This window comes from Sinohyriopsis cumingii, chromosome 3, assembly GCF_028554795.1.
Source record: "Sinohyriopsis cumingii isolate HCF-2022 chromosome 3, ASM2855479v2, whole genome shotgun sequence".
In the NCBI taxonomy this organism is placed as follows: domain Eukaryota; kingdom Metazoa; phylum Mollusca; class Bivalvia; order Unionida; family Unionidae; genus Sinohyriopsis; species Sinohyriopsis cumingii.
Genome location: NC_142963.1, coordinates 73690745 through 73704429, shown reverse-complemented (window position 1 = coordinate 73704429; position 13685 = coordinate 73690745). Strand labels below are relative to the sequence as shown.

Sequence of the window (13685 nt, the reverse complement as noted above, 5' to 3'; positions counted from 1 at the left end):
TTATCTTTTCCTCATTCAAGTTAAATTGACACAGTGGTCCAGCTGAAATACATTTATGTCTGGTTTTCTACTTCCAGCTTCTTTAAGTTAGGCACAGGCCAAAAAAATAATATGTGTTTCCTATTGCACTGGTTTTAAAATTAGGGTAGGTACGTAGTGATTTTTTGAACAAAAATTTAACATTATATATACGATAAATAATGATTAGTATATATAATGTACTAAGTGCATCAAGTACTGGGCTAAACAAGATGCACACATTAATTGGGGTGGGGGGTATATAAAAAATTCCCCACAAGTGAAAAAGTGCTAGGGTCAGCAACAAATATAATGATGATTGGTCAATCAGAAACACATATTTTTGGGGCCTCAGGGAGTTATCTAGCTTCATGAATTATGTTACTACTTGGGATTCAGAGTGGTGGTCTGATTATTTGTCATATTTTGTGATAAATTTTGAGATATCTGAATGCAAAATTATCAAAAATTGATAGAAGAATGATCCAGGCACTTGTCTATGACATTTAGTGGCCCAATTGGATTGAATTCCATGTGACTGTTTGAAGATCTGACAATTTCAAATTTCACTTTCTACACATTATGAGATCAAGAACATAAACACAGTAGTTTTTAAGCTGCCATCTGTTAGAATCTATCTGTGTATGTTATATTTCTTAGTTACCTCTGTTTTGTATATGAAACATCAAATCTGTAGGCCTGCAGTGTCATATTAGCATTATCAGATGACCAGTGCATTGACTACATTCTAATACTTAGCACATAGTCACCAGTTATCATACAGTACTTGACTTTCTAAAATAATTTCTATCAAGTTATTTCATATCTATGATATTCTCCATTCAGATAAACAATATAGTGTTTGCATTTCTTCTCTGGAAATGATATTTCTTTAACTGAAATCCTGTTACAGCCAGATTATACCCAATACAATTTTAGTTCTCTACTGAAAAAAGTATCGATGCAAGAATCATCAAAATCATAATGCTGCTCTGTTTCACATATTTGCAGTCTGTCTCAAACAGAAGTCTTTTTGACTGGTGCTAATGTAACAACCTTGTAAATAGCAATAACTATCATTAAATTGAAGGTACCCAGTCTGAGTTTGAGAAGAACAAGAATAACAAGCAACAATGAAAAGCCATTTTCTGAAGAAGAAAAAGACCCCCATTGAAGCATACTTTTGATGTGATGGATGGAAGGCTGAGTATGCATAAATTATAAATTAGTGTTTTTCACCCTAACACATGCTTGATAGGTGCTATTTAAGAATCAGTAATATCATATGACACCTGCAATATATGAGCCATATAATGCTATTTTTAAACCTGTTTTCTGCTGTCCAGTAATAAGAACAACTGGGTGGGACACATTGTCAATGGCAGGGTTCATACATGTTCTACTTCCAGCTTACTCAAATAATTATACCCATCCATCACATCTACAGTATTCTTGGATGGGTGTCAATTATTTTTTTGTAGACATTTGGACTCGTGTTTAGATCTCGTTTAAAGGACAACAAAAACCACTAAAATTAACAACTGTCACTTGATATGTAAAACAACTTGTATAAAATTTCTTATTTGAATTTGCATACTGTAAGTAATTTTTGTATTAATTTATAATAAAAAAAATTAAAAAATTCTTGGATAATGTCCAATCGACCATTTTACGAATTCCCTAAATGGAACATCATCTCCTACATGCAGGAGATGTCAGTGCTTAATGAATCATGATGATGAATGGCTTTCATTCATAGGACTGGTATGTAATTGTATCCTCTCGAAAGTGCACAAGGAAACAAACAACGTTATCACATTTCCTATAAGACTCAGAGTTCTATTGAGATAATGTGAATGAGTGTGCATTAGACAGTTTCTCCTCTTAAAAATAAAGGATCTTCAAACAAATGTTGAAAAACAAAATGAATATCCATGCCTGATACATGCATACTATGAGTATTCATATATATTAGTGTTTGTGCCATAGCTTTTGCAGAGAATACTAAAATAGCTGTTTTCAATGACAGTACATTAAACTCTACATTCTGCAGAAGAAACAAATTAAAACTTAACCACATGTCCAACATCCCAAGTAAAAGCATAATTTGCTTCAAGTACAGTCATAAAAATGATACCTTTCATTAACCTTGCCATTATAAGCCACTCTGAACGACTAATTATTACATGTATGCAGTAGTTTTCATCCAAAATGTATTTTACAACACTATTATTTACCAAGGTTTATAAGATAACTAAGTATTTCACAACTGATTCTTCATGCACATTAAAGCTTTATAAGGACTGTCTCCACCCCCCCACCCCACCCCCCGGGGCCTAGTGGTTAGAGCGTCCGCCTTGGATACGGGAGGTCGTGGGTTCGATCCTCTGGCCAAGTCATACCAAAGACTTATAAAAATGGTACTAACAGCTGCCTCGCTTGGCGCTCAGCATTAAGAGGTTAGTGTTAGGACTGGTCTGCCTGGTGTCAGGATAATGTGACTGGGTGGGACATCATGCTACATGTCTGTGGCATGATGCCCCAGTGCTAGACATCACTATAAACTGCTACACTGCAGACATCGTAGTGATATGACTTAAAAATTGTTAAAGGTATGATAACAATCCAAATCACACACACACACCCCTCCACAATTGAACAACACAATGATCCAGTTACACCATGCAGTACTGCTTTTTGTACCTTTCCCTCTTGAGATACTGTTGAGAGTGATACCTTTTGCATAAAGTCTTGTACTAAACTTGGGAAGTCCCAATACAACCACTCCTATCAGCAGCACTCTCAGAGAAAGAAACTCTCCAAAATGTTGGAGTATAAGCAGGTCCTTGGGAATCTGGTAGGTACTGACACTACAAGCCATGATGAAAGAAAACCAAACTGATATGTCCAATATGGTAGGCACTGACACTACAAGCCATGATGAAAGAAAACCTAACTGATATGTCCGATATGGTAGGCACTGACACTACAAGCCATGATGAAAGAAAACCAAACTGAGATGTCCAACATGGGATTACCATAAGAGCTTTAAGAGCTTGGTCACTCATGTGTTTATAATATTCCCTACCAAGTGGATAGGGGGAAACTGTATGACCCGAATTCACGCCAGCTACAGGAAAATGCATCCCACAATAAATACTCCTGGTTCTGGATTTGATACATCACATTTTTCAATTTTTAAGCTGTTATGTATATTTGATTTAATTATATCTGATTTAATATACATTTATTTCAATTTGTTTGTCTGTTTTTTTTTAAAATTATTTTTCATTACATGATATTGTAATGTAAATTTATTCACAAAAGATGATACTTTTTTTATAAAATAGTTTGACCTTGACTGTTAGTTTATAAACACCAGGTGTTGATCTAAATCCTGACCTTGTTTCAGAATTTGTAGCAACCTTCATAAACAAGTTCTATTTTATTTTAAAATGATTAGTTGACTCCAAGGTCATGATGGGACCTTGTCCTTAAGATATAAACAATTTTTTTTTATTTGTTATTTCTTAGAGAAAAATTGATTGGTTTTTGTTAGGGTCACACTGGGTAAACATGATCTGTAACAAGTACCGATACTTGCTTCTATAAACGACCAGAAGATGATCATGTGACCCTTGTTCACATTTAAGAAAGCCCATATAACCCATGTTTTGAAGAATTAATCTCAGCAAAAGTTGGGTTATTACACTGTTAAACTGTTGTATGTTGTGCTGTTTGGAGTTATTTCAAATGACTTGGTTTGGAGCTTATCAAATTACATGTACTTGGATTCAAAAGGATTAATTCTGTTATTTTTCTGGAAAATATGTGCGCTCATGTAATATTGTGGAACAAGGACAGTTTTTTTTAAAAATAAAATTTATTCAGCTATCAGAAACCGGAGTGATAATTTGTATTTCTACAAGGAACTGTAGACTTCAACACAAAAGATTGTAGCATACGTCATCGTCTTCCATCTTGGATTCTTTGTCGGAATTCAAACATGAAATCAGTAGAACATTTTATTATTAGGACGACTAAAATTCTATTCTCTGATTATTTTGGGATTATTTTAGGATTTGATTCTATAAAACCGTAAGTTCATATATTTTTTTCATTTTTACAAAAAATTCCAGGGAAATAAATTATTGTTTTTTTAAAAGCTTGTTGTTTTCACTCTTTCTTGTGTTACTGTTTATATGAGCCTAAACAAGTGACATAAGAAAGCAAAATGTCTCTATTTAACATCCATTTCTATAGTTCCTAGAATATGTGTTGGCAACCTAGGGCATGCATGCCACAAGGAGGCACATCAAGAGGTTTTGTGTGGCACACAAAGGGCAGCCAAAAATCTCAATTTTAACAGTGTTACTCTCTTACTGTGGCACAGGCTCGTTCAGTTTGTAATTAATCCGGAAAAAGTGATACACTATGTAAAATATGTTGCCGATCCATCCTAGAATAAAGAATCAGCACAAGTATTATCTACTCATGGTAAACTGATGGCTAAAATGTATACATATCTTTCAAGACAGTGACCACTATAAAGCAGATTTAGGAAGATTGTTCATTTCATAGGACTGAGCAAGATAATTAATATACAGGTAGGGGAATGCACATGTACTGCCATGTTAGAATACTAATGTGTTTATTCTGTATCAGATAAAAGAGATTGCAAGGTATATGAAACATGGCAAGAAGTACTAAATAATTAATGAATGATAATTGGATTCTTCAACTGGAGAATGGCCACTAACAGGTTGATTTGATTCTGCTGAAAGAACTCACCCCTCATCTTGGATTGCATCAGTCTCAATTACAAAATCAACTGCTCCAGATCTAATGTTTTTAACGCTAACCTTTTTTGTTTCTTTTACAGACCAACGTTTTGCCTTCTTGTAACAAACAGGTTTATATGTGCATCAAAATCCTGGTACTATTTATAACCAAGAATATTATCTCTTCCCTCTAAAGATTGTTCAAAGATATCATCAAGAAAACCAACAAAAAATGCTGCCTGGTAAAAGGAATGCCTTGATGGTTATCTGATTGACAATGGGGGTCCCCGAGTGGCCTAAAGCGCTCACCGTTATGGATCACTACCATCTCACCTCTGTCTGCGTGGGTTCTAGTCTCAGGTTCAGTTAATGTGGTTATGTGAGAAAGCTTGCCAGTAGCTTCTTGTGGGTCAGTGGTTCTTTCTGGGGTTTTCTGGGTTCTTCCTCCACCATTAATACTGGCCACCATGTATAGCCTATCTTGTTCTGAAAAATGGCGTTAAACCCTGCAACAATAACAACTAATCGACAATGGTTCTCGGGGAGGGGGGTCAACTGTGTTGTGGAATTGTATAAATTTTTTATTTATTAAATACACATACTCAGGTTTCGTTTTTTTGTGTACAATGATACCCGAGGGTGATTTATGTATATTGTGTTGTAGTATTTCAAAATAGTGAGTTCGGTTCATCCTATGCTGCACATACAAAGTGCTCTCGATGGGAAGAACCGAATGCCTTCAGTGCACTGACTGTATCTGTGTATAAATACCTCACCGTAGTTAAAGATTTTTATATTACGGATAGTCTTGTCAGTCAGTGGTCAACTATAAGGACTTGCATATCTTCAGCTGTAGAGGTATATAAACTTATTAATTTCTTGTGTACAAGATATAACTATTGTACTACCATGTTTATTTTAAATTGTATGTTTGCTATGTAGCGTTGGTTTAATCAGTATAATGCATGTATTTCTATTCTTGTTTGCGACTTAGCAAGGGATTTATATTAGTAATATAAAGCTACATTTTTAAGAAATGTTTAGTACAGTAGGATTCTTATCGAGCAGGGTTAGGTTTACTTCCGAACCTGTTGTTGTGTAATTATTGTACCGGCAATGTAATCTGTGTAACTTACCGTGTATAACGTCATTATGTTATTATGCCCGTGTCATGTATAGTATACAGTACTGGATATTTTCAGCTGTTCGGAGTGATCGGAGTGTGTAGAGCTGTCTGGAGTGTCCAGAGTACCTAGGGTGTCTAGCGTGATCAGAGTGACCCGAGCGTTCAAAGTTATCAGAGTGCTTGGGGTCGACGTGGTACAAGCTGTAAAGCCAACCACAGGAGTTAACCATAACAGCCGTGAAGCTGAACTGTAGCAGCCATGGAGCTGAAATAAAGTGTGCTGATGACGGAGTGGATCTCCTTACATATAATCAATTAGCTGTTGGCTAAATTTTGGGGTTCGTAAAACCCACTGTATCCTTTGGGACTGTAAAGATAAGTTGTATATCTGTCCCTTTTTATGACCATAATTTCACTACCTGAGTGAATTCATTTTACTACATGAGTAAAATTCTACATTGTTTACTAGTTGAGTAAACTATATCCATCTTTTCATTGTGAAATTGATGTGAACCATTCACCCCATGTCTTTGTATTTTGTAAAGTAATTTGTTTGTATTTTTCAACTCTGTGCGTTCTTATGTTAATTAATCCAATATTTGGATCATATATACACACACATATTCATAATTAATTGCTCATTCAAATCATTCATTATTAAACATTGTATTTATATCATCGTCAAAAGTATTTTGTTGTGAATCCGGAAACCCCACTCGGTTATCTTGTTACAAACTGTTTCATCTATAAGGAAAGGCTTTGAATTGTACTAAATCAATGTGAAATCCAAAAGAGATAATTCACTGAGACAAAATAAAGTACACCCTCTTGTACTTTACTATAAAATTCTAGATGTAACTTTTTCCAGCATAATTTGTTTTGGTAAACAAATTGGGGAAGTATATTGATGTTGATAATGTCATCAAGGTAGCTGGGGTAACAATACAATACCCTGTTGTATTAACCATAAATATGGTGCTTTTAAAATTTTGGTAATGACCTTCTGTACATAATCACATTTCACCTAATTTTTATATTTTTAAATACATGTATCTGCAACCATTGACTAGCATATTTCATGTGCTCTGCTTAAAGAGATTCTGAGTACCCGGTGAACAGCCAGTTTTAACATAGTAATATCTCATGAATATGTACAAACTCAATATCTGCATGTTTATCTAGGTCACTGAATACACATATGTGGGTTTCACCTTTAATTGAAATAAGTATTTCACAGTAACGACTTTGCCACATTACAGCAATGTCTTGCTAACCTGTCATGTTATCAGTGGAATTTGCTATTAATGAGCATTTTTTCCACTCCTGGCAAACATTTTTTCTGCTCAACGCCTTGGAATATGAGGCAGCCCTATATCCAGTTTCTTCCTTCTTACATAACCTTAAGGCACACTTAAACTGGATCCTAGATTTCTTCATCATAATGCATAAAGACCATGCCGAGGCTTACCATTATCATACAACATGATATAAAAACCCCTTCATACAAATCTTTTATATAGTCATTCCATCCCAGTACTACATAATTTTTTTAATTATTGCTGTTGGCAAGAGTATTACTGGTATCTGCAAGTATCTTTGGGGCCCCAAGTGGCCGAGTGGTCTAAAGCACTCTCCGGTACGGATCACTGCCATTTCACCTCTGTCTGCATGGGTTCGAGTCTCGGATTCGGCCAATGTGGGTATGTGAGAAAGCTTGCCAGTAGCTTCTCGTGGGTCGGTGGTTCTTTCCAGGGTTTTCCCGGGTTCTTCCTCCACCATTAATACTGGCCGCCATGTATAGCCTATCGTGTGCTCAAAAATGGCGTTAAACACTACAACAACAACAAAGCAAGGGTGTTACAAAAATATGATAAAAAGTATCAATACCCTCATTAAGAACAACATGAACACAATTTACTTTGTTGCATAATACAGCTTCATAAGATATATGCACGCTGCATATCACTCATGTCCATATAATGCCTCTTGTCATCTTTAGTTAAGTCAAACCAGTTTATTTACCAATTTATTTGCTGCTCTACCACTGTCCAAACCCTAAGGTTCAGTTTTTGGTACATTTTATACTGTAATGGTAAATAAGGTTGCCAATGATGTCAGCAAACCATTTCATAGAGAAACTGCATATCCTTTTATTACGACACTACGGTCTTAAACTTATTAAATGAATAGAGTGAACACCAATAAATTTTGTAAATTTCAACAAATAATTTATTTCTCTAGAATACAAAGCTAAAATTTCAAACAGAACTTAACAGCATTGTGAAATACATCTCAAACAGTCCTAAACGTTTTATCACAATTCGCCTAGTGGATAGAGCGTCCGCCTCGGAAGCGGGAGGTCGTGGCTTCGATCCCCAGCAAAGTCATACCAAGACTTACAAAAAATGGTACTAACAGCTGCCTCGCTTGGTGCTCTGCACTATGAGGTTAGTGTTAGGACTGGTCGGCCTGGTGTCAGGATAATGTGACTGGGTGGGACATCATGCTACATGTCTGCGGCATGATGCCCCAGTGCTAGACATCACTATAAACTGCCACACTGCAGATATTTTAACGATATGACTGAAAAATTGTTAAAGCTACGTTAAAAATTCTAATCACACACATACACACACATTTATCACAATTCCAACTGAATAAAGTTTCAATGATGTTGTTCTAGGGTTTAATGCCATTTTTCAGCACAAGATAGGCTATACATGGCAGCCAGTATAACTGGTGGAGGAAGAACCCTGGAAAACCCAGGGAAGAACGACGAGAAGCTACTGGCAGGCTTTCCCACATGCCCACACTAGCTGAGCCTTGGACTTGAACCCACAAAGACAGAGGTGAGATGGCAGTGATCTGGAATGATGAGCGCTTTTGACCCCTCGGCCACTCGGGGCCCCAGTTTCAAATGAATTCCAGTAGTATTCAAAATAAGTTCCAATACTGAAGGTGTTTATTTGCCTATAGTCTTGAACTTGGCCAATGGCCCAAATTGTGATGATATGCTAACCGTCTTTTTGATATATTATAATAATATAATCCAAATATGTTCTTGTCTAAAGTCACTCGAATTCCAGATTAATGTTCCAGTTGAAGGATATTGTGGATGAACACTTTGTATTTTCAGCGAATAATAATCTGAATAAATAATTCCATCCAAATGAAAATCAGATCACAACAATAACACTAATTCTGAATCAAGATGTTAAGGATAAGAATGAGTAATTTCACAAGTAAACATGATTTCATAAAAACTAAGAAACAATAGTAGAATCAGGATGCGGGTCAAAAGTTCATTTCTAGAACATTCTAGGTTGTCAACAAGACATGGTCTATTACTAAATAATAAAGAACATGGAAAACATCAGTCAAAACAAATATTTATATACAGAATAACAATGTCCTATGCTCCGATTAAGATAAACATGTTTACTTTCATTGAAAATGATCCTAATATTTAATATATTCCTACAGAGACATATTAGCTATGTATTATGTTGCTTACAAGATCAATGTCCCAAGTCAGGTGCACAGTGAACTTGATTTTGGACAAGGTCAAGTATAAAATACAAATTTATATATCATATAATCATTACAAAAAGCCAACAAATAATACAAATTAAATATACATTAAAAAACTTTATATATGGATGACTTGAGCTCATCGAAAGATAATGATCTAATGACAATACAATATGACTATACTATATGATGAGCATCACTGACATGTATGCATATTCGGTCAGTACCAAGCAAGTCAACATCATATATCCAAATTAAGCATAAAATATCTTTAATTCATTACCAAAGCATACATGACCATTTAAGAGAATCAGCAGTCCAATCATCTATATATATATATATATATATATATATATATATATATATATATATATATATATATATATATATATCTTGCTAGTATTTGCTTCCCCTACTATTAAAACCAATTGTACCAATATATAAATTCTTCATATGAATCTCTGTCTGTAGGTAAATGCACATTAAGAAAACAACAGGGTGTGTCACTGTATCTATACGCTAATCATATTAGCTGTGGGTCATCAAGCATGCTAACTCTCATATGTTGGCCCCAATGCCTTTCCCCACAAAGCAGTGACACCACTAAAGGGTCATCCAACAAGTAGTCCTTTACCAGAGTCAGTAGGCATGACACCATGGGCATAAAAGTCTGCATGTACAGATGAAAGAGACGACAAATTCTGATCAGTCAGCCAGTGTTAGTAAATAAATCAAACATCTGACAAGTTAATAATAATAATAATAATAATAATAATAATAATTATAATAATAATGATTTTATTTAAAGAGAGCAGCACAATTAGCTGAAGTTAATCAACCTTATACAAAGAAACTTATCTAGATACAAATGCATATGTATACACACACATGCATACATCAACACAGTAGCATGTACATGTATAGACACATTATACATTACTTTCTTTCCTTTCACCAGATGGATACTCGCCCATATGTACTGAAGCCACATAGTCAATAAACATCCAGTATGCACATAGTATATTTGATGATGCCCATTTATAGTTATTTTCATTCTCATTTTAACTACATCTCTGAAGCCGCTTGATACACTGGGTTTTGAAGAAGGAAATAGGGTGGGCATTTCTAATCTCAACTGTAATACTATTCTAAAGAAAACTTTCAGATTATTTTAAACTTTTTTTGAATAATTCTGTATTTGTTGGGAACTGTATACTGTTTGGTAGACATAGGTCACAGGTGGGGAGTATTAGCCTAAAGCCTATACTGGAATAGTGATTGTAAATATTCAGGAGCACTATTATTGGATATCCTGTACATTAATCTGACTTTTCTCAACTGGAAATCTTTGATAGGTAATATTTTTAACTTACCAGCTAAACTTGCCTTGCTTTCTTTTTCGATTGGTATTAGCCCAAATGCTCTTTTTTGAAGATGTACTATCTTTGCTATGCTTTTATGATCTGAATGTAACTGTTATTCTGAACCTTTCTGGGAAAAAATGTCTTATCCTACTAAAAAGCCATAAACTTGAATTAACTTTTGTACTAGATGTTTGATATGTCAGTCCATGACAGGTTATTATCTATCGAAACATTAAGTATTCTATCATGACAGACCATTTGCAAAGTTTTATCCTTCCATGTCAGATATAATTCATCACTATCAAGATAAAAGTCCTTGACATGCTGCACATTGTGCTTTGCAGACCAACAACTGTACGAGATTTTCTGACTGCTTGTCATGCCAATTTTGAACAAAAATACTATAACACAGTCACCTGAAAACCCTCTATTTCCTCAGTACTCAAATTTCTGAGTAGTATCATGAATTCAGTGGTTTCCTACATCACATATCCCCTTCATTATAATAATCAACCTTTAGCAATTGATAAGCTCCATTAACTAACTCCCCTTCCAAAATTCTGTACTTAAACACACTGCTATTGTTTTTTTTTTGTCAAAAGTTACTTCTCTGCAATTGAAGTTATTCTTTTCATGTATTAATTACATAATTACTTGCATAATATTACTGATATATTGTTGCATATAATTAGGTATCAGTGGAATGGGTCATATATGCAATGGAAAATGCAACATCAAGGCCTAAATACAACAACCCTTAGTGTATACTATGCTCATTGCAGTGAAAAACAAGTAAAGAAGATCAATCATGTGACTAAGTGTATATCATTGTCAGCAATCACAAGCTCAACAGGCTAATTCAGCCAAGCGGGACATAATTCACCTTTCAGTAAGGAACTAATATTTTAATCCGAGTTAGTAAGAAAGTCAATCTTTGTGAAATTTTCAATTGATTCTTTTTATCACTTCTAATTTCCAGAAAAGAAAAGATTGGTGAACAATTTTGTTAGAAGTTTTGATGAAATAGTCCTAATAACAAAATTACCACTATAAACCAACAGATGTTAACAATGATTCCATCCTAATGGAAACACTGCAAAATTATAGTAGGCACTGACCCTTGTGTTTGTTTGTACCCCTCAACCAATTTAAAAACAACAAGGATTATGGAAATCAAACATGCACAAACCTCGTCATTTCAATCATCAAAGTATAATTTCTGATCTAATATCACCAGGAGGTCTCTAACACTTTCATCATGTTTGCATTTCAAACCAAATGGGAGTTTCTTTATTAGCAAGATCAGCAAATTTGCATGGGCAAGTCTATTTTCTCAGAAAACAGTTGTTTGTTCATCATCTGTGACAAGTGTCGAATATCCATGACACGGTGTGTTACTTCCTTTAGAACCCAGTATATAACAGTTAAACAGATTGAGCTTTAAAATTTGTTCAATTTTCTTTTCTTAGAAATATTAAAACTGGACACTGCAAATATCAGATGAAGACAAGATTTGTTCTGTTTTTGCTTTCAATGAATCACCAAAAACTTCCCATAGGTTTGAAGTTTGAAACACCATATGATCATGTTAGGGACCATTTGGCAACAGTCATGTTATAAATTATAAATTAAATTTTAATGAATTGTTTGTATCCTTGGTGATATACATATTTAAAAATCAGTAGTGGGTGGGACTGCCGAAAAGGTAGGCGAATGTTATAGATAATTCGCGAGAAGAAACGTGAATCTATGCGTTTTTGAAATTGCTATCCTTCGCACACTTCAGCTAGATAAACCACGCCAAGATACCAGTATAGTTTATACCAGAGTTTTTATAATTCTAAAGAATGCGTAGCATAGTTTAGTTGACAAAGTTTAATACTTGTTTATTCATGTCTTATTTTCGACTCCTAAAACAAATCGGGGATTACTACCCTATAATCTGAAGGGAAAATGAGGGTGGGTGGATTTGAGCTTCTCTTCAAATTAGCCTTTTGATGCTGGTGAACTGACCATTCAAAGAAACGATTAGATCATGTTTCACTTTAAAAACTTCAAAATCGCCTGCCTACAAGATGTGTTTCCATGCAATCAACAACTAACCTAACGAACTGGTTTACGTACCCTTCGTTGAATAAAAACAGATGCCTATTGAGGGAGCGTACCAGACAAGGGTCGTAAATCGGTGCTGAATATAATAGAACTCAAAAATTATATCCTACATTTGTTTTTATAGTTCTTCATATTCAGTCCATTGATTTGACGTTACATGGGAACCAGTTTACACTAGATGTTTTTTTTTTTAAATGATCTTTGAGTATTAATATCAAATTAACTTTTAACATGAGGTTCCATATATATATATATATATATATATATATATATATATATATATATATATATATATATATATATATATATATAAGTAGTTATATGAGCCACTTGGGGTTTTTTGGGGTTTTTATATGGAATTTGACCTAAAATATGTGGGGTCAAACGGAAAATGTATATGTAGTGAAAGCATTTGTAGGGCCAATAGTGTTTATGGAGTAAAACTGGAAGGATAATGGTAAATGATTTTAATTTTTAATGGTGAACATATGCATACACACACACAAAACAGGTATGGTTTATTTTTCTCTTCTACTTTCTCCTGCCATTAAGCTCTACCACCATCTCTTCATTTTGTCTATTAACTTCAAAGCTTCTTTCCACCCTCAGTAGTAAATGGGGCCACATTAGGGACAATGGGACTTAGCATTAAAAACAGCCCTGGGCCACTTTAGGGACAATGGAAATTTAACATGGAGAAAAACGCTGGGCCACTTTAGGGACAATGGGAATTTAACACAGAGTTTGGGTCTG

The 13685-nt window shown here is 34.6% G+C and overlaps 1 protein-coding gene and 1 long non-coding RNA gene across 3 annotated transcripts in view; one reads left to right on the top strand and one right to left on the bottom strand.

The window, feature by feature from the left end:
• LOC149803103 (protein N-terminal asparagine amidohydrolase-like) overlaps nt 1–12990 on the bottom strand; it is a 61447-nt gene extending 48457 nt beyond the window's left edge. The window contains exon 1 of one of the 2 annotated variants that reach the window (XM_089952703.1): nt 12945–12990. The gene's annotated coding sequence lies outside the window, so the exon portion shown is untranslated. Of the gene's footprint in view, nt 1–12833; nt 12920–12944 lie in introns of those variants that run through there. The other variant, XM_089952702.1, reaches the window with a different exon arrangement.
• On the top strand, nt 1147–6612 carry LOC149803104 (uncharacterized). The gene is made up of 2 exons (XR_016419948.1): nt 1147–1225; nt 6002–6612. It is a non-coding gene; the product is annotated as an uncharacterized LOC149803104 (long non-coding RNA).
• Nucleotides 12991–13685: the final 695 nt, after the last annotated feature.